This window comes from Adiantum capillus-veneris, chromosome 28, assembly GCF_014529385.1.
Source record: "Adiantum capillus-veneris isolate H3 chromosome 28, ASM1452938v2, whole genome shotgun sequence".
NCBI classification, from domain to species: Eukaryota; Viridiplantae; Streptophyta; class Polypodiopsida; order Polypodiales; family Pteridaceae; genus Adiantum; species Adiantum capillus-veneris.
The window spans coordinates 45,834,666-45,858,528 of NC_140958.1; positions in this window are offsets into that span (position 1 = coordinate 45,834,666).

The window sequence follows — 23,863 nt, forward strand, 5'->3', positions numbered from 1 at the left end:
CTTCAATGAGGGCGCCCGACGTGCATTCAGTCTAGGTCCACATGTGACACATGCTCTGTATCCGCTTGTTTGAAGCCCTGCATGTATACACATGATAATAGATAAGCTTGAGAAAAACCAAGATTTACAGTGTTTGAGTTTAAGTGTAAATCACATGAGCATTCTGTTAGTCCGGGATAGTCATGCATGGTCCACATTAGAATGCCTCTGATCAAAGCATTCCGTTGACTTGTGTGTCGGCTCATATCCACCACTTCTATGCCAATCCGAAGATTTATTCTCCTCATGCCATGATGCTAGGGCGGCCATGGACTTACATTCGAAGAAATGCTTGATGCGAGGAAGCAAAGGAAAATGTCGCAAAACCTTTTGTGGAATTTTTGTTCCCTGGAGATCTACTCAATATCTCTCAGAATCACATTTCGGACACCTCTCCATGTCTATGTATTCCCCTCTGAAAAGAATGCAGTCGTTAGGACAAGCGTGGATCAAATTGTAATCCATCCCCAAGTTTCGCAAGATCTTCCTTGCTTCCTCTCTGGAATCTGGCATCACATTATCAGCTGCTCGCAGTATGTGCTCTTTGAGCAATCTAAACAAAAAAATAACGGTACAATTGTGTAAAAATCTATCAGATCATTATACATCTAGAGTTTTTTTTATTAAAGTAAACATATTGTAATAGATCACCTGAAAAGTGTTGTGATGCTAGTGTCACTCCATCCAAACTTTGTCTGCATGTTGAGAAGAACCAGAAGCCCCTTCAATCTAGACACACGTGCTCCATCATACAATGGCGTATCGGCTTCACTTTTCATATCATCATAGATAAGCCTTTTTGAATCCATGATCATCTCGATCATTTCATCGATCTCGGGCTCAAACATTGCCTCGTTGGGAATGTGGTCTGCATGATCATCCCCCGAGCTATCAGAGGCTACATCTTGTGGCCTCACATATGCTGCTTGACCAAAGCGCCTGCGAACACGTCTATTGGGTTGCAAGATTGCTGCCTATTGGCCAGCATCAGAGTCCGACGAGTTATAATTGGCAACAACTTGATCTATAATAGATGGATCGAGCTCGCCAAATTCGCGAACGTGTTGCAAAGAAATGCCTCTTGTCCGTTGCACAGCATGCTTGCATTGATTACAAGGACTTAAGATCCTCGTTGAGAGATAGGTGTTTCGGTTGGACAGCCCCACATCCTTGTCACTACTCATAATGAGGGTAAAAACCTTATAACATGGACAAAAAATTTAATCTTCTATTGGCATCCTCCATCTTATCTCTCTCTCTCTCTCTCTCTCTCTCTCTCTCTCTCTCTCTCTTTGTTCACACTGTAAACTACCTCACATTCTCTAGTCATGTCCAATCCCCACACACCTTGGTCTAGAGGTGCACGGATATCAGAACCACCAGGTTATAATCTCGTCTTTATTGGTCAATTCCTATATTTGTGGGTACAAGAAATCTACACACCCACCTATACATGATAATGCATGTAGTGGACAAAACCCCTTTGCCTCTTCTCTAGCTGTAGCATTTCACAGCATCTTAACATCTTTTCACAGTAGATCTTTGTTCGAGGGATTACTTAGCACATTACATGTTGGACTCCAATCTAAGTATCATGCCGTTGAAAGCTTTCCAACTTAAGGTCGTATCCGTAGAGAGCAAGAGAGGGATCACCGTTCGTCTAAATCTAATTTTTTTACCGTAATCTCGAAGGTAGATTCGTGAATATGGTTAGTGTGTGAGTTAATAGGAGTCAGATTTTGATGGGAATATACATATTGTTGTGTAACTAGTGTTTGCTCTTTGGGCAAAGCGCACCTTCATTGACATGCACTGAAATCTAACCTAAATCTAAAACAAGCTAGTCCATTGAACATAAATCTAATTCTAATTAAATCTTAAACTCAAAATAAACTTAAATCTAATCTAATCTAACGCAAATCTAAATCTAACGTAAATTTAATCTAACGTAAATAAACCTAAATCTAATCTAATGTAAATCTAACTCAAAATAAACTTAAATCTAATCTAATCTAACATAAATAAACCTAAATCTAATCTAATGTAAATCAAATCTAACCTAATCTTAAACTCAAAATAAACCTAAATGTAATCCAATCTAACGTAAATCTAAATCTAACGTAAATAAACCTAAATCTAATGTAACGTAAATCTAACTCAAAATAAACTTAAATCTAATTTAACATAAATCTAAATCTAACCTAATCTTAAACTCAATATAAACAAAAATCTAAATGTAATCTAACCTAATCTAATTTAAATTTTAACCTAATCTCTTTCTCTCTTTGTTTTCTCTCCTTACCTCTCCCTTTCGTATTCCCCCCCCCTCTCTCTCTCTTTGGTTTTTTATTCTCTCTCTTTCTCTTTGTTTTCTCCTCTCTCTCTCTCTCTCTCTCTCTCTCTCTCTTTTCCTCTCTCAATGTGTGTGTGTATGCATTATTTATTTATGCATGTGTGTGTGTGTGTGTGTGTGTGTGTGTGTTTTGTTTATGCATGTGCTCTCTCTCTCTCTCTCTCTCTCTCTCTCTCTCTCTCTCTCTTTATTTCTCTCAAAAACACAATGTGTGTGTGTGTGTGAGTGAGAGAGAGAGAGAGAGGGAGAGAGAGAGAAAGAGGGGAAGGGAACATGAGAGAGAGGAGAGGGAAGGAGCATACCTGGCTCTCCTTCCTCTCCTTGTGTGTGTGTGTGTGTGGAGGAGAGAGAGAGAGAGAGAGAGAGAGGGAGAGCGTGAGTTATCTTTTTTCTTGAGCGCCGAAAATTCAGATATGAGATTTGAGTTTTCGGGCGCTCTCGATTTATTTTTTACCATTGTCCATGCCGCTATGGGCGTCGCTATGGTTGTTGCTATGTTACACATAAACTAGCGACGCTCATAACTACACTGATAGAGATGCCGTGAATTTTCACTTTTGAGCGTCGCACTGCGGGCGTCGCTAATTTGAAGTACCTCTTGTAGTGGGCCTTCATCTTTAAAATCTTGCTAGCTTGCCCAGTTTGTACTTATGGACTTGGTAGCACTTTTGTCAATCCTAGGTAGACCAAGGGAAATATGTCCTTTTTATTATAAAGGCAATCATGATGTACACTACAATCATGTCTTGCTCATAAGAAAAAGGCAAGGATAGAAGCAAGTAAGAGAGTGGAAGAGAGGCATTGAATCCAATTGTGTTCTATCAATGAAGCCAGTTCTAGAACCGAATCCATTTTCAAAAATAAATAAATTATTACATGGACTTCTCTCAGCTTTCATCTCTTCACACCATGCTAACTTATCTAATCTCTATAATCAAGCTTGGTAGTATTGCTAGATCAAGATAGATCAAAAGGAGGACTCTCTCTCTCTCTCTCTCTCTACCCACCCCAATAGATTTAGAGGAATTCTAAGTTATTTGAACAAGGGATAGAACCTCATGAAAAATAATGTCTATGAAAATCTCCCAAGCTTGGATTTAAAGAATGCCTTGCAACATCTATCAAGATGTTGTGCCATGCATCATTTTTAGAAATGCAATAGACTATACATGTAGGAAGAGAGTATTGATAGTGTTCCACTTGGAAGAGAAGATAGCCATATGAGAATAGAGACGATCTTCGTCACAGCAACGCGCAGGTCACATACTAGTATTATTTAAGTGGAGCCTTTCCTAATATATAAACGATTCGTGATTATGTATGTATAATGGATAAAATAATGTATGTTTAATTTTATTTTGTTTTCAAATGATAATGTGAAAAGTGCACCTGTCAGTTTTTTTTGTTTGCAAAGATCACAATGGTGAGTAGATTATATTGGTCGATCCAAAAAATTATAGATTCTTGACATAATCGTGACAAGCCATGAAAACTTCAATGGGTTCATAGATACATTGGCTGAAGGGGGAGCCACCCCATGACAAAGTTGAGCCCACACAACGGACTTTCACCTATGAGAGTCCGTTGTGGCACCCCAGGTCATGTTTTACTCTTCAAAGTTTGTTTGTTTTTTCAATGGCTATGATCGTTATCTACTTTCTTGGACTATCTCCGTGAACTTAGCTACTTCCATGGAGTTCTAAAAAATCCAACGGTTCCTTCTTTTCCAAATGTTTTGAAGTAGCAATGGCTCACGATTTGTGTTGTGATGAGTAGTGCATGGCTGTTAAACACCTTCCCTTCCAAGAAGAGATCGTTCTTAAAGAACCCTATTTTCCAGGTCTTTTGGACCCATTTGAAAATCTTATCTGCAAGACCACAGATTGTTGAGCACTTATTGAAAAGGTGAGGGAGATCTTCACAAGTCATTTAGCATTGCACGCATCTATCTGGACTAATTCCTCTAGCAAGAAAATTCACTCTAGTCACCATGGCTCCCTATAGCACCATCCATAAGAAACCCTTATCCCATGCGGCCATTGAGGGCTCCATATGTTTTCTTCAATTGTCTCCTATCTTGACCCTGACCAGTTTTTGCCCCACCGCTTGTTAAGTGGGGAGAACCAATCCTTTGATACCATAAGGGTGAGGTACAAATGCTTAGTTTGTGGTTTCACAAAATGTCTGGTCATAGACCATTTCCAAGCTTTTCACTCAAACTTGGATTCATAGTTTGACAGATGAAATGTGATAGAAATGAAAGAAAAATAAGGTCACTCAATTGTTTATTTTTACAAGAGTTTTGACCATTATGTTAAACTGAAGGACGTGGCACAAAATTGAGGTTGTTACCTAAAACCATGCATGTCATTGATCTCTATCTCCCTCTCTCCCCAAATTATAAAATCATGTTCCTTGTTGAGAGAGCAGATTGTATTCAACCATTTACATGCTTGAGCCTATTACACACAATCTATATCATACCAACCATTTGGCTTAGCTCTTGCTTCCTTTAATGTGAGACTGGACATTAAGGCCATGTAGGAGAGCCTCTTCTTGTATACACATCATGTCCCTTTAGAATTTGAGAGTATGAATATCATACCCTACTTGAGTGCTCAAATTTTGATCACATGGAATTTCTTGTCTTTTATTTTAGCCTAGATCATTGTCTGCATTTCTTTCTCCCATAAACTTCATGGATTTTATATTTTGGTTGCCACCATTATATCCATAGTCTTCAAGCATGCTATATGTTGTATTTGGTCCCATAGGTCAATCTAATGTTTAAGGATGATGACTCTCCCTCTCTCTCTCTCTCTCTCTCTCTCTCTCTCTCTCTCTCTCTCCCCGCCCCAACCCCCCCAAAACTTTGCCATCATTGTGATTGTTTCCAGAAGATTAAAAATTCCACCCTCTCCCTCCTTGCGAAAGTATGCGAGCATGTAAGCACTTGCATTCAAGAATCGAGACTCATTAACTATATTTTTTAGGCCTCTTGTCTTCTTCTTCTTCTTCTGCTTCTGCTTCTTCTTCTCCTCTCTCTCTCTCTCTCTCTCTCTCTCTCTCTCTTTAAAATCATTTGATAGTATTTTTCACTCAAATATTTATTTTGGTAATGTTAAACATTGTGTGTGTGTGTGTTTTTGTTTTTTTGTTTTTTTTTGCAAAACTCACAATTATGAGTGATTGTATTACAATAACAAAAAAAACAAATCAGTCTCAAGCTCATGCCAAGCCTTGAGGATCAAAAGATTACATCCGAGGCTAGTTAGAAGTACGCACTATTACCAAAATCCCTTTACACAACACGACTAGACCGTATGATTTTGTGTGTGTGTGTGTGTGTGTGTGTGTGTGTTATTTAAGCTATGCTAGCAGGACGACTCCTTGTGAGAAGTGTTTGGAGAAGGTTTGCCTAAGCTTCGCCATTAAGAGTCTAGATAAACGGGTCTCAAACTGCGTTAATGAGAAATAAAGCAGGTAAAGATAGTCAAAAAATGCTCTAAAATTGCAAATTTTAGAGGTTATTACTTTTGGTGTGCATCTTAATGAAAAAGAGATGTCCTTTGTAGATACATCAAGAAATTGAAGGCTATTTTGGCTACAAAAGGACAGGTGCCAAAAGGTTCTTAAGGGCTTGGGTGTGTGTGTGTGTGTGTGTGTGTGTGTGTGTGTGTGTGTGTGTGTGTGAGAGAGAGAGAGAGAGAGAGAGAGAGAGAGAGAGAGAGAGAGAGAGAGAGAGAGAGAGAGAGAGAGAGAGAGAGAGAGAGAGAGGCACATCACCTATTCAAGGGAGACACACATGTGGCCACTCCTATTTCTTGATACACTTGTCTGCAAGCATCTTCTCTCATTGACACTATGCAAGGGTATAACGGGAGGGTTACTTGTGTGTAGCGGAAAATAGCATAGACATACTGAGCATTTCATTAGAATAAATTCCTAATGAGCATAGCAAGAGTGCTTGGATGGAGAGAGCAACAAAAAGCATAACACCTAGTTAGATAGGCATGAACAATACTTCAAAAGAGATAGAAATTAAGCTATTGAAAATAGTTGAGGACCGGATTTACATGGAGCCGGTCCCCCCTCCAGCCAGTCCCCCCTCCAAAAGGCTTTATATTATAGGTTTCCCCCATCAAGGGAGACATTTTACAATAAAATTCTTTGTGTTCCTTAAATAAATAGCTAGTGTGATGAAGATGGAAGCTTCAAGCACTAATAAAACACAACATCAATTACCTCACAGTCTCAGACCCAAGACCTCACACACCTTTGAAGATGGTGAGAGCTAGCGGCGTATCAGAGTAGATTGAAAAGAAGAAGGAGTAGTCTTACGAGAAAGAAGTATATCTCCTCACCTAATCACTCATAATAGCTTAGCATAGCTTAGTAATTAGCATGGTAGAGAAGATGAGCATGCATTGAAGCTTGGCTCTTGGTTGGATTTGCATCACAAAGGCAAGAGTTATTGGTGTAGGCCTCCCTTCTCACAAGCTTGGAGTAGATGATGAGCTTTCCATTAAAGCTTGAGAAGGAGAGAGAGAGTCTTCTTGCTCCACACATGAGATTGTGTGAGTGTGTGTGTGATAATGCCTTCACAAATCAGCCCTTTCTCTCATCTTGGTCGACCCTTCTTGCTAAATCCTCTTGTTGGCTTCCCGTTGGACCTTGCAAACCTTAGCCAATCATAATTAAGAGGCATAAGTGATAACCTTGTGACATGTGTCCCCCTTTGCCCTTTTGTGAGAGCTTTAGGTAATTAAATAATGCAACTAAACTCTCATTGTACCCCTTTTTCTTCTGGCCAATAGGAATCAGGCAAGCCATGGGGCTATTGAAAGCTCATTGGACCCCTTGGGAGACTGGCCAATAGTCTTCTAGAGGGATTAATTCTTATTTGTTCTTTTATCAAATGTTTTTGAATGAATTAAACTAGATTTACTCTAGCCTAATTCTCATTGGTCCACCTCTATGGCCATCCAATAGGATTTGAGTACACCTTGGGGGCAACTGGGCTAGGGAGCTGACATGTGTCCACTATGCCCTTTGTGTAAAGGGATTTTTATGAATGTGTGTGTGTGTGTGTTTCTCTTTCATCCCCTACTTACAGGGATCGCCCCCTCCTATGTAGGAGTCTTGAAGACTTTTCTGTACACTCACAAAGCATCCAATTTCACTAAGCTTGACCATGTAATTAAATATCTAATATCTAACCAACCCAAATGATTTTCTCATATTAAACTCATCATTTAATATGGGATAATAAATGGGAACAAGTGCTAGAATATAGACGTGTGCTTACGGATCTATCTCAACACGGGGCCAATGGTAAAGGGGCCAAAATGAGAGATGGTCTGTCAAAGAGCAAGGTTAACTAATGAAGCTTAAAAGACCTTAGGGTTAGCTTCATTAAAGACCTCCAATGGTTAGTGTTAAAAGTCCTTTGACCTTAAGCAAGCTAGGGTTGAGCTTGAGGTGGGAACCCGACCTAAACTTGTCTTTGAACTTAAGCAAGCTAGGTCTGTGCTTGAGGTGGGAACCCGACCTAAACTTGCCTTTGACCTAAGGTGAGCTAGGGCTGAGCTTGAGGTGGGAACTCCACCTAAGGTGCTTGTCATGCTTGATGATTAAGGTACTTGTCATACTTAATGAGGAAGTTGCTTGAGAAGCTTCCTATGCATGGGGGGTAAGATCTTGAGTCAAAAAGAGACCCTACACACTTAATGAGGAAGTTTCTTGAGAAGCTTCCTATGCATGGGGGGTAAGATGCTTGAGTCAAAAAGAGACCCTACACACTTAATGAGGAAGTTTCTTGAGAAGCTTCCTATGCATAAAAGTCCCAAAGTTAGGGGAATCTTTGACCTAACCTTCCACTCACCCAAGGGGCAGCCCTTTTCTAAAAGGGCACATGGGACACATGTCAGACTCTCACTAAGCTTAACCACATGGGGTGCTTGAATACTATTGGTTAGGCTAAAGAGGGGTTCAATGAGCTTCTACTTCCATCCAACAAATATCTAGATATTTTCAAGCTCTCTCTCTCTCTAATGGGTAAGGAGGACACTGGTCAACAGACTACACATGTACTTGACTTCATGTTGCATGCGATTGGCTAGGGGGAGAGGGGTCCAATGAGATTGAAGCATGTGGAAAATCTACCACTCGCTGAAAGCAAGGAGGGGGGTGCTAGGGGGATATACTCCACACACACACACTCATTTGGAAGGGCATTCTCAGTTTGTGAAAGTTGAGGAACACCACCTCCTTCTCCAAGCTTGTGAGAAGTGAGAGCCTACATCAACACTCTTGGCTATGGAATGCAAATACATCCAAGAGCCATGCTTCAATGCTTAAGCTTGCCATCTTATCCATCTCCATTACTATGCTATTATGTATGCTAGCAAGAAGAGCAATGATAAGTGAGGAACTATTTCTTTCTCCTATGGAATGTTTCTTTTTCCTCTTCCCTACCCTCCTTCCCCCTAGCTCTCTCCACCTTCGAAGGTTTTTAAGGCCTTGGGACTGAGGCTTGGGATAGTTAATGCTTTCTACAAGTTAATGTTATTTTTGTGATGCATGAAGCTTTCCATGTTCATTGCATCACGTAAGTCACAAGGAACACAAAGATTGTATTGTACCAAGTCTCTCTTGATGAAAGAAACTATAATACAAATGCCTATTCGAGGGGGGACCGGATCCATATGAATCCGGTCCTCAACTATTGTCATGTTCTTTGAACTCTCTGTCTTGCAAAAGTATTGTTCATGCCAAACTAACTAAGCACCATGTTTATGTTTCTACCATCAATTAAATTCACCCGCTAATCTCTCAAAAATGCTTCACCTAATTTTCTAATTCCGCTACTCTCAAAGTTCATTGGTCATTTCCATTACATTGGTATCAGAGCATTTTGTTTCTCTTTTCTTGCTTAAGAAGAGAGGTCCTTAAGTAGCCTATTAATGGTTGCTCTTGTTAATTATATTAGGGTAAGTGGGTGTGGGATCTATTATCGATTTTGTTGAGCCCACTATGTGGGATATGGTGCACACCTCGGGAGGTTTGGTCTTAATAATGGAGTCTTTTTAGACTTGCCTACGGCTTTACCATTATTGAGCTATAAGAAGTCCGAAAGGAACAATCCCTTGGCAACTTCGCTATGTTAGACTCACTCCACTACTCTCTATAATTAACCAATTCGATCCATGGGTGTAGATACTTAAAGTGCCTATTTTCAAAGGCTAAGAGGAGTAGCATCTAAGGTTTTGAATTGCCAAAGCATCCACTAAGTAAACATATAAGTTTAATTAACATGGCTGAAAATAACCAAGAGAGTAGAATGAACATTGAAAGACTTTGATTTTGCACATGAAGGTGCCAATGATATGCTCCAATGTTTGTTAATTATCTTGTCACTAGGTTGCAACAAGCTATGGGCAACCCCACTTTGCAAGCCGAAGTTACTCAACGACTTCGTGCTTATGGGATTTCCTTTCCTCTCTAAGAGGAGAGAGAGCTTACGAGGCCTCTTGAAGAGACCCCCAAAAGAAGACTCTCTCCCATACGAGAGGAGGAATCCAAAGATCAAGAGAGCAATGAATCCCTAAATTCCTCTGAAGATGTGGCTCCACGAAGAAGGCGGACTAAAAGATCGCCAACTCCTCCCAAGAGGAAACGGTTAACCCATAGTCCTTCTCCTCGTCACTCCAAAAGGAAAGAGAGGAAACCAAGGAAGAAAAGGGCAAGAAAGAGGTCACACTCTTCTCCTTCTTCTTCACCTTGCTCCTCTACTGATGAAAGCTATGGCTATTCCCCTAGAGAATATAAGAGGGGAGGACATCGCAAATCTTTCCCTGCATAGCGAAGGTCACAAAAGCTCAGGAAGTTCAAAGAGGGAGGAAAGAGTATTTATTTTCTCACCTATGATGGAACATTTGGTGCTACCGACAAAGTATTGGCCTTCATCCAAAAATTTGATGCGGCCTTTGGAGACGAGGGCTTCATGGAGTCCTCCAAGCTACGCCATGTAGCTATGCACTTCCAAAAATCGGCTCGTCAATGGTGGGCTAGCCTTCGTGGCAATGGCGAAGCCCCAAAGACATGGAAAACTCTACGAGTTTCCATCATGAAGCAATTCCTTGGAAGAGATGCAAAGGAAAAAGTGCTCACCGAATGGCGGATTTTAAGGCTTCTCTCTCATGAGTCTATCCACAAATATGTGGACATGTTTTGGGATTTACATCTCAAGGCTAGTGTCTTTCAAAAGATGGACTTTGCTGAGCAAAAACAACAATTCTGTGCAGGATTACCTGAAGAGATGGCCGAGTATGTCAACTCTTAACGGCCTGACTCTATCAGCGAAGTAATCCACCATACCATGGTTGCTTCACGCAGCAATTTCCAACAAGGGGTTAGACGGAATGTCGAACCCATGGAAAATAAAGACAAAAGTGATGCAAAGGGAAAAATTAATGCCCAAAATTTTCCCCACAGTCATTCCAACAACAACAACAACAATCGGTCCAAGGAGAAAGAAGTTTACAAAGGTAAAAATAAAGTCTCTCCTGAAGAGCTTGAAACGTTTTGCAAGGATCACAAATGTTTTAAGTGTGGGGAGCAAGGACATGGCTATCGTTCTTGCCCCAAAAGAAATGCTCGCAATGAGACTCCTAGAGCTTCCACTATCGAAGCTCCAAAAGAGGATACTCATTGCAAAGGATCACCTCTCTCCTATGCTTGGTGAAAGGTAAGGGAGCATGATGACTTCATCTTGTTTGACCCTGGTTCTACTCTCAACTTCATATCAATGGAGTTGGCCACCAATTTGGGCATTCAAGATTTTGAGATGGGAGATGTTGTAACTGCCGATGCCACTTTCAAGGGATAGCAAGCCTCCGTTACTCCCTTGATTGGGAAGTTGAGGCTTCATGTACAAAGCTATGTCGACAAATAAGACTTCTTTATCTCTCCTCTCCAACATGAGGATGCTATCCTAGGGATACCATGGTTCAGCCGCATGGTTGCCAACAACATGAAGTTCCCTAAAAGGAGAATCTACTTCACCTATAGGGGAAAGAATATGTATATAGATGCTAATGAGTATGGTCATACTATACCACTTGTAAATCCTCTCGCCCTTGATAAATCAATGAAAAGCTCAATTTATGCGTACATGATTTTTGTCAAAGAATCCCTAAAAGGTCCTAATGTTTCATCAAAGGTGAATGGTAGGAATCAAGAAGAGTTAGACTTGTCTAACTTTCTAAAAGGATTCCAAGATGTGTTCATTGATGATATCCCTATGGACTTACCTCCAAAACGAGGGGATGATGACCATCAAATTGAGCTCCTATCAAGAAGCTCACCACCTAGCAAACCTCTTTATCGAGTTTCACAAGCTCAACAAGAGGAGATCATGAGGCAAGTACAAGAATTGGTAGACAAAGGAATTGAGAGGCCTAGCTCCTCTCCCTTTTGCTCTCCAGTCCTTTTAGTGCAAAAGAAAGATGGTACATACCGCATGTGTGTGGACTATCGCGCACTAAACCATATCACTATCAAAAACAGATTTCTCGTACCTTGGGTAGAAGATCTGTTTGATAAGGATCTACCTACTTCAAGAGGATTGACCTTAAAAGTGGCTACCATCAAATAAGGATAGTGAATGAAGATATCCTAAAGACCGTGTTTCGTACAACGTTTGACCTTTATGAATATCTAGTCATGCCTTTTGGCTTGACTAATGCACCAACTACATTCAATCGATTAATGGAGAAAATTTTTAGACCCTACTACAAATTCACTGGAGTGTTCTTTGATGATATCATCATTTACTCCAATTCCTTGGAGGAACACAAGCAACATCTCCAAGTGATTTTTCAATCATTAAGGGAGAATAAGATTTTTCTCAATCAAAAGAAAAGTGAATTTTTCCTTCAAGAGATTCAATACTTAGGTCATGTTATCTCTCAAGATGGTATCCGTATGGATCCATCAAAGTTGGAGGTAATAAAAGCATGGCCTAATCCAAGGGATCTACATGAACTAAGAAGCTTTACTAGTATGTGTGCATACTATAGACGCTTCATAGAAAAATTCTCTCAAATAGTAGGACCATTACATGACTTAACGAAGAAAAAATTTAAGTATTCATGGACCGCTAAGGAGCAAAGTGCTTTTAACAAGCTCAAAGAGAAGCTTATCTCCCAACCAATCCTTATGCTTATGGATCTCTCAAAGCCATTTGAGGTCCAATGTGATGCTTGTGGTGATTGCCTTGGAGCAGTCTTGCTTCAAGAAGGGCATGCCATAGCATATGAGAGCCGAAGGCTCAACACGGATGAACGGGTCTTAGGCATTTATCAGAAAGAGCTGTTAGCTGTTCTACATGCCCTAGACACATGGAAGCACTATCTATTGGGGACTCTTTTCATCTTACGAACAGACAATCAAAGTCTCAAGTACTTCATGACGCAAACAAAGCTTTCCAACAAACAAATGAGGTGGGTAAATTTTCTTTCACAATGTAATTTACACATTGCTGGTAAGCACAATCAAGTGGCTGATGCAGTTTCACGATGACCAAAAGTTAATGCTGTGTCAATAGCAACTCACAATGATCTATCTTCTATGATGGATGAGTATTCTACTGACCCTGACTTTAAAGACATAATGTCAGCCCTGCTTTGGGGAAGAAAGAAGAACCATTCACCTTGCAGGATGGTTATCTTCTCCATGGCAATAGGCTATGTGTTACCCACTCCCTTCGTAAGAAAGTCATGTATGAATCCCATGCTCCTCCCTATGCGGGGCATAGAGGCATTCAAGCTATTCTTTGAGGAGTAGAGACGTACTTTTATTGGCATACCATGAAAGTGGACATACAAGAGTATTTTTCAAAATGTGTAGTATGCCAAAAGACCAAGTATGATAGAGGGAAGTAACCTAGATTACTCCAGCCATTGTCAATTCCTAATTCACCATGGGAGAGTATATCCATGGATTTTATCTTTGGATTACCAAAATCTATCCATGGGAATACGGGAATATGGACAATAGTCGACAGGTTTAGCAAGCAAGCACACTTTATCCCTGTCAAGAAGACTATTAAGGCACACCAAACGGCAACTCTCTTCATATCACAGATTTTCAAACACCATGGATTGCCAACATCCATCGTGTCTTGTACCTAGATTTTCGACGAGACCTTTCCAAAAATGATTTGGTTAACATCCATCTAACCAACCCAAATGATTTTCTCATATTAAAATGATCATTTAATATGGGATAATAATGGGAACAAGGGTTAGAATATAGACATGTGCTTACGGATCTATCTTAACACGGGGCCAATGGTAAAGGGGCCCAAATGAGAGATGGTATGTCAAAGAGCAAGGTTAACTAATGAAGTTTAAAAGACCTTGAGATTAGCTTCATTAAAGACCTCCAATGGTTAGTGTTAAAAGTACTTTGACCTTAAGCAAGCTAGGGTTGAGCTTGAGGTGGGACCCGACCTAAACTTGTCTTTGACCTTAAGCAAGCTAGGGGTGTGCTTGAGGTGGGAACCCGACCTAAACTTGCCTTCGACCTTAGGAAAGCTAGGGCTGACCTTGAGGTGGGAACTCCACCTAAGGTGCTTTTCATGCTTGATGACTAAGATACTTGAGGTACTGGTCATACTTAATGCGGAAGTTGCTTGAGAAGCTTCCTATGCATGGGAGGTAAGATGCTTGAATCAAAAGGAGACCCTACACACTTAATGAGGATGTTGCTTGAGAAGCTTCCTATGCATGGGGGGTAAGATGCTTGAGTCAAAAAGAGACCCTACACACTCAATGAGGAAGTTGCTTGAGAAGCTTCCTATGCATAAAAGTCCCAAAGTTAGGGGAATATTTGACCTAACCTTCCACTCACCCAAGGGACACCCCTTTTCTAAAAGGGCACATGGGACACATGTCAGACTCTCACTAAGATTAACCACACGGGGTGCTTGAATGTTATTGGTTGGGCTAAAGAGGGGTCCAATGAGCTTCTACTTCCATTCAACAAATATCTAGATATTTTCAAGCTCTCTCTCTCTCTCTAATGGGTAAGGAGGACACTGGTCAAAAGACTACACATGTACTTGACTTCATGTTGCATGCGATTGGCTAGGGGGAGAGGGGTCCAATGAGATTGAAGCATGTGGAAAAGCTACCACTCGCTGAAAGCAAGGAGGGGGGTGCTAGGGGGATATACTCCACACACACACTCATTTGGAAGGGCATTCTCAGTTTGTGAAAGTTGAGGAACACCACCTCCTTCTCCAAGCTTGTGAGAAGTGAGAGCCTACATCAACACTCTTGGCTATTGAATGCAAATCCAACCAAGATCCATGCTTGAATGCTTAAGCTTGCCATCTTCTCCATCTCCATTACTATGCTATTATGTATGCTAGCAAGAAGAGTAATGATAAGTGAGGAACTATTTCTTTCTCCTATGGAATGTGTCTTCTTCCTCTTCCCTACCCTCATTCCCTGATAGCTCTCTCCACCTTCAAAGGTGTTCGAGACCTTGGGATAGTTAATTCTTTCTACAAGTTTATGTTATTCTTGTGATGCATGAAGCTTTCCATCTTCATTACATCATATAGGTCACAAGGAACACAAAGATTGTATTGTACGAAGTATTTCTTGATGGGAGAAACTATAATACAAATGCCTATTCGAGGGGGGACCAGCTCCATATGAATCCGGTCCTCAACTATTGTCATGTTCTCTAAACTCTCTCTCTTGCAAAAGTATTGTTCATGCCAAGCTAACTAAGTACCATGCTTATGTTGCTACCATCAATTAAATTCACCCGCTATGCTCACAAAGTGATCTCTCAAAAATGCTTCACCTAATTTTCTAATTCCGCTACTCTCAAAGTTCATAGGCCATTTCCATTACAGACCATTTGGACTTACCTTTGAATTTTGGAACCTTAGCATTTTGGAAGTCTTAATGGGCTGAACCTTAGGGTCTTTGAATCCCATTGTTGCACATAGCTCTTTTGCAGATGGCCCCCCCTTTGAATTTCTATTTTCCCTCCTTTGGATCCCTACTATGGCCGGTCTGCCAGCTTAACCAATATTCTAGCTTTTTATCCCCTGGCACTTCTCCATATTAAATGATCAATTTAAAATGAGAAAATCATTTAGGAGAATTAGATGTTAGTTGTTATGACGTTACCTCTCTCTTGAAATCATAGTCGTCCTCGACTATGGGGTAGAGAAAATAAAGCCTATTCATTAGTCCTTTTTCTAGCGGGTAGAAGATCGCTATCTTACCCTACGACATTGTTCCAAAATGGATGAGTAATCTATTTGGTGCTTGAGAGCCTAAGGTGCCGCAAGCATGTGTGCACATTAGTCCTATCAATCTTCCATAGTAGAGTGACAAGGTCTACTTGGTGTTTGGAAGACGTCGTCTCCACAAACTTGATTCTAAGCATGCATACTACTTAACATTTGTGCACAATAAAGAAAAAGAGAGTCTTATAAGACAAAAGCTTTGTTCATTTTAAACATTTGTACATTTGCTTACTCTAGGGAAGCATTGTAAGCATTGACAAGGTTTAGGTTATCCTTTAATTGTATGCCTTGCATCCATCTACCATCTTGAAAAGGATAATTCTTAAACTTAATAAGATACTATCGGATAGTCTTACCGCCTCTTAATACCTTGTCTTCATGTCAAAAAATGGACTCGGGTTGCAACACCTCTTCTTGGTCCTCGATCTCCGGTGGGTCTTCAATAGTTGGTTTTTGAGGTGGCTCTTCTTTGTAAGGCTTTAGTAGGCTCACATGCAAAGCATTGTGTATGAGCCAATGGCTCAGAAATTTGAGTTGATAGGCCATCTCATTGATTGGTCTAAGAACCTGGAAGGGACCATAGTACCTTTTTGCTAACTTAGCACAGTAATTTTGGTGTCCGTAGGAGTCTTGCCTGTCGTGTGCCTTAATCGAGCCTTGGGAAATTTAAGTAAGACCCAATCCTTTTCCTTAAAGGATTGGGCTCTTTTGTGCTTATTAGCAACAACCTTTTGCCTTTGCTATGAGATAGAGCATCCTTAATCTTTTGGAAAGATTCTTGTAGGTTTCGGCTATACTCATGAGAGGCGAAGATCTTCCCGTGTACTTTAAGTAGCAGGAGACTTTTGGATCTTCCCTCAATTAACGCAAAAGGTGCTTTTTCTCATGGAAGTATGTACAATGTTATTGTAAGCATACTCCACTAAGGGTAAGTACTTCTCCCATTGGGACCTTTGATCTACTTCCGTTACATAGGCTTTTAGTAGATCAAGAATTGTTAGGTTAGCTATTTCACTTTAACCATCCGTTTGCGGGTAATAGGCCACAAATGGATGGTTTTGGCTATACTCATCTGCAACGAAGATCTTCCCATGTACTTTAAGTAGCAGGGGACTTTTGGATCTTCCCTCAATTACCTCAAAAGGTGCTTTTCCCGTGGAAGAATGTACATTGTTATTGAAATCATACTCCACTAAGGGTAAGTACTTCTCCCATTGGGTCCTTTGATCTACTTCCATTACATAGGCTTTTAGTAGATCAATAATTGTTAGGTTAGCTATTTCACTTTGGCCATCCGTTTGCGGGTGATAGGCCAATGAGAAGTTTAGCCTTGTCCCTAAATTCTCAAAGAGACCCTTTCAAAAATTACTGGTCATTCTAGGTTCTCTATCCGAGACACTATGGACATTGGCAAGCCATGGTACTTGAAGATTTGTGATATGAAGAGGGTTGCCATTTGATGGGCTTTGATAGTCTTTTTGATAGGTATAAAAATGAGCTTCTTTGCTGAACCTGTCTACTATCGTCCATATTTTTGTATTCCCATGGATAGACTTAGGCAATCCAAAGATAAAATCCATGGATATGCTCTCCCATGGTGAATTAGAGATTGGAAAAGGTTGAAGCAATCCAGGATGCTTCCCTCTATCAAACTTCATTTTTTGGCATACCACACATTCAGAAACATACTCTTGTATGTTTGCTTTCATGGTAGGCCAATAGAAATATGTTTCAATCCCTTTTAGGGTAGACTAAATCCCTCTATGTCCCGCATAAGGAGGATCCTGAGATTCATACATTACTTTCTCACGTAGTGAGTTGGTAATGCATAGTCTATTGCCATAGACAAGATAACCATATTGTAAGGTAAATGGTTCCTCTTTCTTCCCTAGTGCAAGGGCTGAAATCACATCTCTAAAATTGGGATCAATAGCGTACTCATCTATTATAGAAGATAGATCATTGTGAGTTGCAATGGAGACCGCATTCACTCTCGGTCGTCTTGAAAGTGAATTGGCTACTTGATTATGATTGCCAGCAATGTGAGCAATATGAAAATGAAATTGCGAAAATAAATTTGCCCACCTTATTTGTTTGTTGGAGAGCTTGGCCTGCGTCATGAAGTACTTAAGGCTTTGGTGATCCATCCGCAGAATGAAAGGAGTCCCCAATAAATAGTGCGAGGAGTTCCTTTTCATATATGCCTAGAGCTTGCTCAACAAGATCGAGCCTTCGACTTTCGTAGGCTATGGCGTGCCCTTCTTGGAGCAATACAGCTCCAAGGAAATCACCACAAGCATCACATTGGATCTCAAATGGCTTTGAGAGATCCGGCAGTGTAAGCACAGGTTGAGAGATAAGCTTTTGTTTAATATTTTCAAAAGCATTGTTCTCCTTGGCAGACCATGTATACCTAACGTTTTTCTTTGTTAGGTCATGTCATGGTCCCACGATTTGTGAGAATGTTTCTATGAAGCATCTTTAGTGTGCACACATATCTATAAAGCTTCTTAGTTCATGAAGATTCCTTGGTTTAGGCTATCCTTTTATTACCTGTAACTTTGATGGATCCATATGGATGCCATCCTGAGAGATAATGTGACCTAAATACTGAATCTCTTGTAAGAAAAACTCACTTTTCTTTCAATTAACATAAAGTTTATTCTCTCTTAAGACTTGAAATATTACCAGGAGGTGTTGCTTGTGTTCGTCTAATGAATTAGAGTAGATGATGATATCATCAAAGATCACTCCACTAAAGGTTTGGTAAGGCCTGAATAGCTTCTCCATCAAGCTATTGAAGGTAGCTGGTGCATTGGTCAAACCAAAAGGCATGAAAATGTATTTGTAAAGACCAAACGTAGTGCAAAATGCTGTCTTTACAATTTCTTGATCAACTATCCTTATTTGATGGTAGCCACTTTTTAAATCAATCCTACTGAAGTAGGTCGACCCTTGTAGCTTGTCAAATAGGTCTTCTATCCATGGAACGGGAAACCTATTCTTGATAGTGATCCTATTTAGTGCTCTATAGTCGACACACATGCAATATGTGCCGTCTTTCTTTTGCACTAATAACACAGTTGAACAAAATGGAGACGAACTAGGCCTAACCATGGCCTTCTCAACTAACTCATGCACTTGCCGTATAATCTCCTCTTGTTGAGCTTGAGAAACTCTATAAGGAGGTTTATCAAGCGGTGAACTTCCTGGAAGAAGTTCAATTGCATGGTCATCATTGCCTTGTTTAGGAGGTATTTCACAAGGGATGTCATCAATAAAGACATCTTGAAATCCCTTGAGAAAATTGGATAACTGTAATTTCTTGTGATTGTTTATATTTCTTTTGCTAAAGCATTAGGTTCACTTTGAGAATATTTAACAAAAATCATGTACATGAAAATAGATCTCTTTATTGAATTATTGAAAGCTTGCGTATGTACAATGGGTATGGTGTTACCCATCTCTTTGGCATCTATGTATATATATTTTTCCCTGTACTTAAAGTAGATTTTCCTTTCAGGGAATTTAACATTGGCAGCCATGCAATCTAGCCATGGTGCCCCTAGGATTACATCCTCGTGCTTGAGAGGAGAGATAAAGAAGTCATCTTTGTCCACATAGCTTTGGACATGGAGCCTCAATTTCCCGATTAAGGGAGTGACTGAAGCTTCTTGCCCCTTGAAAGCACCATTTGCGAGTAGGAAATCTCCCATCTCATAGGCTTGGATGCCTAGCTTGGTGGCCAAATCTGTGGATATGAAATTGTGAGTAGAACCAGAATCAAAGAGAATAAAAGCATCATGTTATCTTACCTTTCCCCAAACATGGCATAGAGGAGATCCTTTGTGGTGAGCTTCCTTTTCTTGGATTTTGACCAAGGTAGCTCTAGGAGGCTCATGGCGAGTGTTATTTTGGGGGCAAGCGTGGTACGCATGCCCTTACTCACCGCACTTGAAACAACGGTTATCCTTGCGATAACGCTCAAGCTCTTTAGGAGAGAGTTTGTTTTTGCCTTTGTAAACTCCCTTCTCCTTAGCTTTGTTGTTATTGGAATTGCCCTTAGGAGAGTTTTGGACATTGTCCTTCCCCTTAGGCTCATTAGAACCCTTGTTTTTTGTGGGCTTAAGATTTCTCTTAGCCCTTGTTTGGAAATGGATTGGAGAAGCCACCATAGTATGGTGTATGACTGTAGATATGGTGTGTGGCCTTTGGGAGTTGACATACTACACCATTTATTCAGCTAAGTGTTACCATATACATGTGGTGGTGATGTGTGTGAACATACTAGGACCACCGGGGCATTTTTTTCCTCTTTAGGAGGTTTTTTCCCCCGAGCATTGTATACATGCCCATCACTCTAGGGCTATCTATCTTTCCATTGCACACTAAGTAATACTCTCTCTATTGTGAGCCTTGAGCTTCCTTCGTCTTCTCCAAGCTGTGTGTGTTTATATGCAACCCTATATAGCACGTGCTGTTCCCGTTCTATTTCTCTTATTTTTGGGCAGTTTTCACATCAGGTGCAACATTTACCATGGCTGACAACAACAACACAAATGTGTTCAAGATGTTTACTGCTGAGGACAGGTTTGATGGGGACAATTACCCTATGTGGGCTTATATGATGCAACATGTTCTTGTGTCAAAGGGCATCTAGAACATTGTGCAGGGAATTGATGTACGTCCTGGTTCTGAAGATGTAGGCGATGTTGAGGATGTTGCAGGTCTTGGTGCAAGGATTGCTGTTGTTAGAGTTATTTTGCCTACGATAGAACAAGCTCGTTGGGATGTTAAGGATGCGCAGGCTCATGCATTGATTGTGTTGTTTGTGAAGCGCACCATTGTTCCTCACATCCGTTCAGCAAAATCTGCAAAATAGGCTTGGGATATTTTGGCTGGTCTTTATGCAAGCCGCAATGAAGCTAAAATTGCTTTGCTGCGTAAAGAGCTGGAGACGAAGATTATGCATGAGGAAGATGATATGGACACTTTCCTTGCTAGTGTCAAGGATATCAATGAGCAACTTATTTCTGCAGGTGAAGTTATTTCAGACAGTTCCCTTGTACAAACTGTTCTTGATGCCTTACCAGATTCTTACTAGACTTTTGCTAGTACTTGGAAACTTATGACCTAAGGAACTCCAGAAGTTGTCAGGTTTTGATGCATTATGCACATTGCTGTTGCAAGAGTCACTTTCCAGAAAAAACAGGACTAGACAGCGTGCAGTTGAATAGGCTTTTATTGCTTCTCAAAGACAGGGTGGTAACAGCAATGCAACCACTTCTTATGGTTCTGCTGTGAGTGGCAAAAATTCTGTTCCTAATGCTTCTGCTGGCAGCAATTCGTCTGGAAATTCTGGTGATAAGGGCAAAAAGAAGATGCGGTGCCATTATTGTAAAGCTAATGATCACTTGATCAAGTCGTGTCCTAAGTTGAAGGCCAAAGAGGTGAAGAAGAAAGAGGGTGGTTCCACTGCAAATGCTGGTTCCACTACAAATGCAGCCATTGTTGAGTCTTCTGTGAAAGGAGACTGTAATGCTGATGTTGATGCAGAATGGGATTTTAGCGCAGAGTGCACTTACAATCCTGCTGTCCATGATGCATGCTTGTCAGTTGTTTGCTGCAGATTCACATGTATGGTATTTCGACAGTGGTGCTACAAAGCACATTACCTCACATTGTGAATTGTTTACCTCTCTCGAGTCTGTCCCTCATGGGAATTCAGTCACTTGTGCCAACAATGACTCTTATCCAGTTCAGAGAGTTGGAAATATTGTGCTTACTGCTGCAAATGGCATTTCCTTCACACTTGTTCATGCACTTTATGTACCTGGGATCAAGAAGAATCTCTTGTCTGTATCCGCACTTGCTAGACTTGGACTTGTAGTCAAATTTGTGGATGACAGATGTACAGTTCATGATCTCAATTTTGGTGATGAAATTGTTGCATCAGGCCTTTTGTGTCGTGGGCTGTATAAGCTCACTTTGTATAACAAGTGTGGACAAAATTTTGCAAATGCTGTTGCAAATTCAAGGGCTATTTCAGATGCAAAACTTTGGCATGCACGTTTTGGTCATTTGAATTTTGCTAGTTTGCTGCTTTTGCAGAGATCTGATATGGTTGCTTCTTTGCCGCCTCTTGAAGCACCTGTCAAACATGTTTGTGAAGGCTGTATTTTGGGTAAGATGTTGCGTTCTAAGTTTCCAAAGGATGGTTCAGCTCGGGCCACATGCAGGTTGCAGCTTGTGCATAGTGATGTTTGTGGGCCCATGCAAACTCCGTCCTTGGGCAATTACCTGTAATTTGTGACTTTCATTGATGATTACTCTAGGCATGCATGGGTATTTCCGCTTAAAGAGAAGTCCAAAGTTTTTATGTTCTTCACACAATTTTTGGCTATGGTTGAAAATGTCTCGAAATGTACTATGGGCACCCTCCATTCCGATCGAGGGGGGAGTATATGTCTCATGAATTTAATGCATTTCTGGCTAGTCATGGGATAAATCACCAATGTACAGTGCCTTATACACCTCAGCAAAATGGTGTTACTGAGAGGAAAAACAGGTCAGTGTTGGAAATGGCACGATGTATGGTCAAAAGTCAAGCTTTGCCGCATTCTTTTTGGCTTGAGGCTATCATGTGTGCCACTTATGTACTTAACAGGTGTCCTACAAAAGATCTATTACTCCATATGAAGCATGGCATGATAGAAAGCCTTCTATTGAGCACATGCGTGTTTTTGGCTGTTTGACATATGCTTTGGTGCCACAAGTGTAGCGCAAAAAATTGGATGATAAGGCTGTCAAATGTATTTTTGTTGGTTATAATGCTGAAATCAAAGGTTACATGTTATATCATTTGCAAACGAAGCGTATTCTAGTTTCACGGGATGTAGTGTTTGTGGAAGATTCTGTTCAGCCCTTGCTCTGTCATGTACTAGAGACAATAATGTAAGCTCACAGGACATTTATGACACTTTGTTGCCTCTTTTCAGTGGTGGAAATATGAATGTAAGTTCCAATGAGGCAAATGTACAACCTATGGGGTTTTTTGAAAATGTTACAGATCAGCCTATTACTGATGTAGATGTACATGATGTACTTGATGAGGAAAGGGCTGAAAATGAGCATGCTAGAGGTATGCCAAAATGGCTGGTGCACACTTTGCGTGACAGTAAATTGGATGCACCTTTGTCTAGTCATACTCGTTCAGGCTCTCGCCATGCATCAAATTGTTATGCTTTGGCTGTGTCTAGCTTACATGATGCCTCTGTCTTTTGATGAAGCACAGAATTCAATAAATTGGATGGCTGCCATGCAATCAGAATATGATGCACTTATAGAAAATGACACATGGACTTTATGTGATTTGCCTCTTGGCAAAAAGGCCATTGGTATGAAGTGGGTTTACAAGTTGAAACGCAAGTCGGATGGTGAGATTGATCTCCATAAGGCTCGACTTGTTGCAAAGGGTTATGCACAACAATTATGAAGAGACCTTTGCTCCCACTTGTCGTATGACTACTATGAGTTTTCTATGTGCATTGGCAGCTCATTTTGGTTGGGATGTACATCAACCAGACATTGTTACTGCTTTCTTGAATGGTGACGTATTGAAGTTTATGTAACGCAGCCTCGCGGTTTTGTCATAAAAGGACAAGAGGACAAAGTGTGCAGATGTAAGAAGGCTTTGTATGGGTTGAAGCAATCTCCTCATGCTTGGTATGCGAAAGCTGACACTCATTTGGTTAAACGAGGCTTTCGTAATAGTCCAACAGAAAGCACATTGTATGTAAAGCGTGAGGGTGATGTAATTCTCATTGTGGTTCTTTATGTTGATGATTTGTTGATCACTGCACCAAATGAGAGACATATTGCTGAATTTAAGGCTGATTTGAATGCTACTTTCAAGATGAAAGATCTGGGGCTGTTGCATCATTACTTGGGTATAGAGTTTAAGCAATGTGATGGTGGTATATCCTTGTGTCAGAAAAGTTACATAGAGACATTGCTATGTAAGTTTGGACTTGAGGATTGCAAACCTATTGACACTCCCATGGAAACAGGTTTGAAGTTGAGTCTACATGATGCTGGCGATCATGCTGATGTCACTCTTTACCAAATTGTTGTTG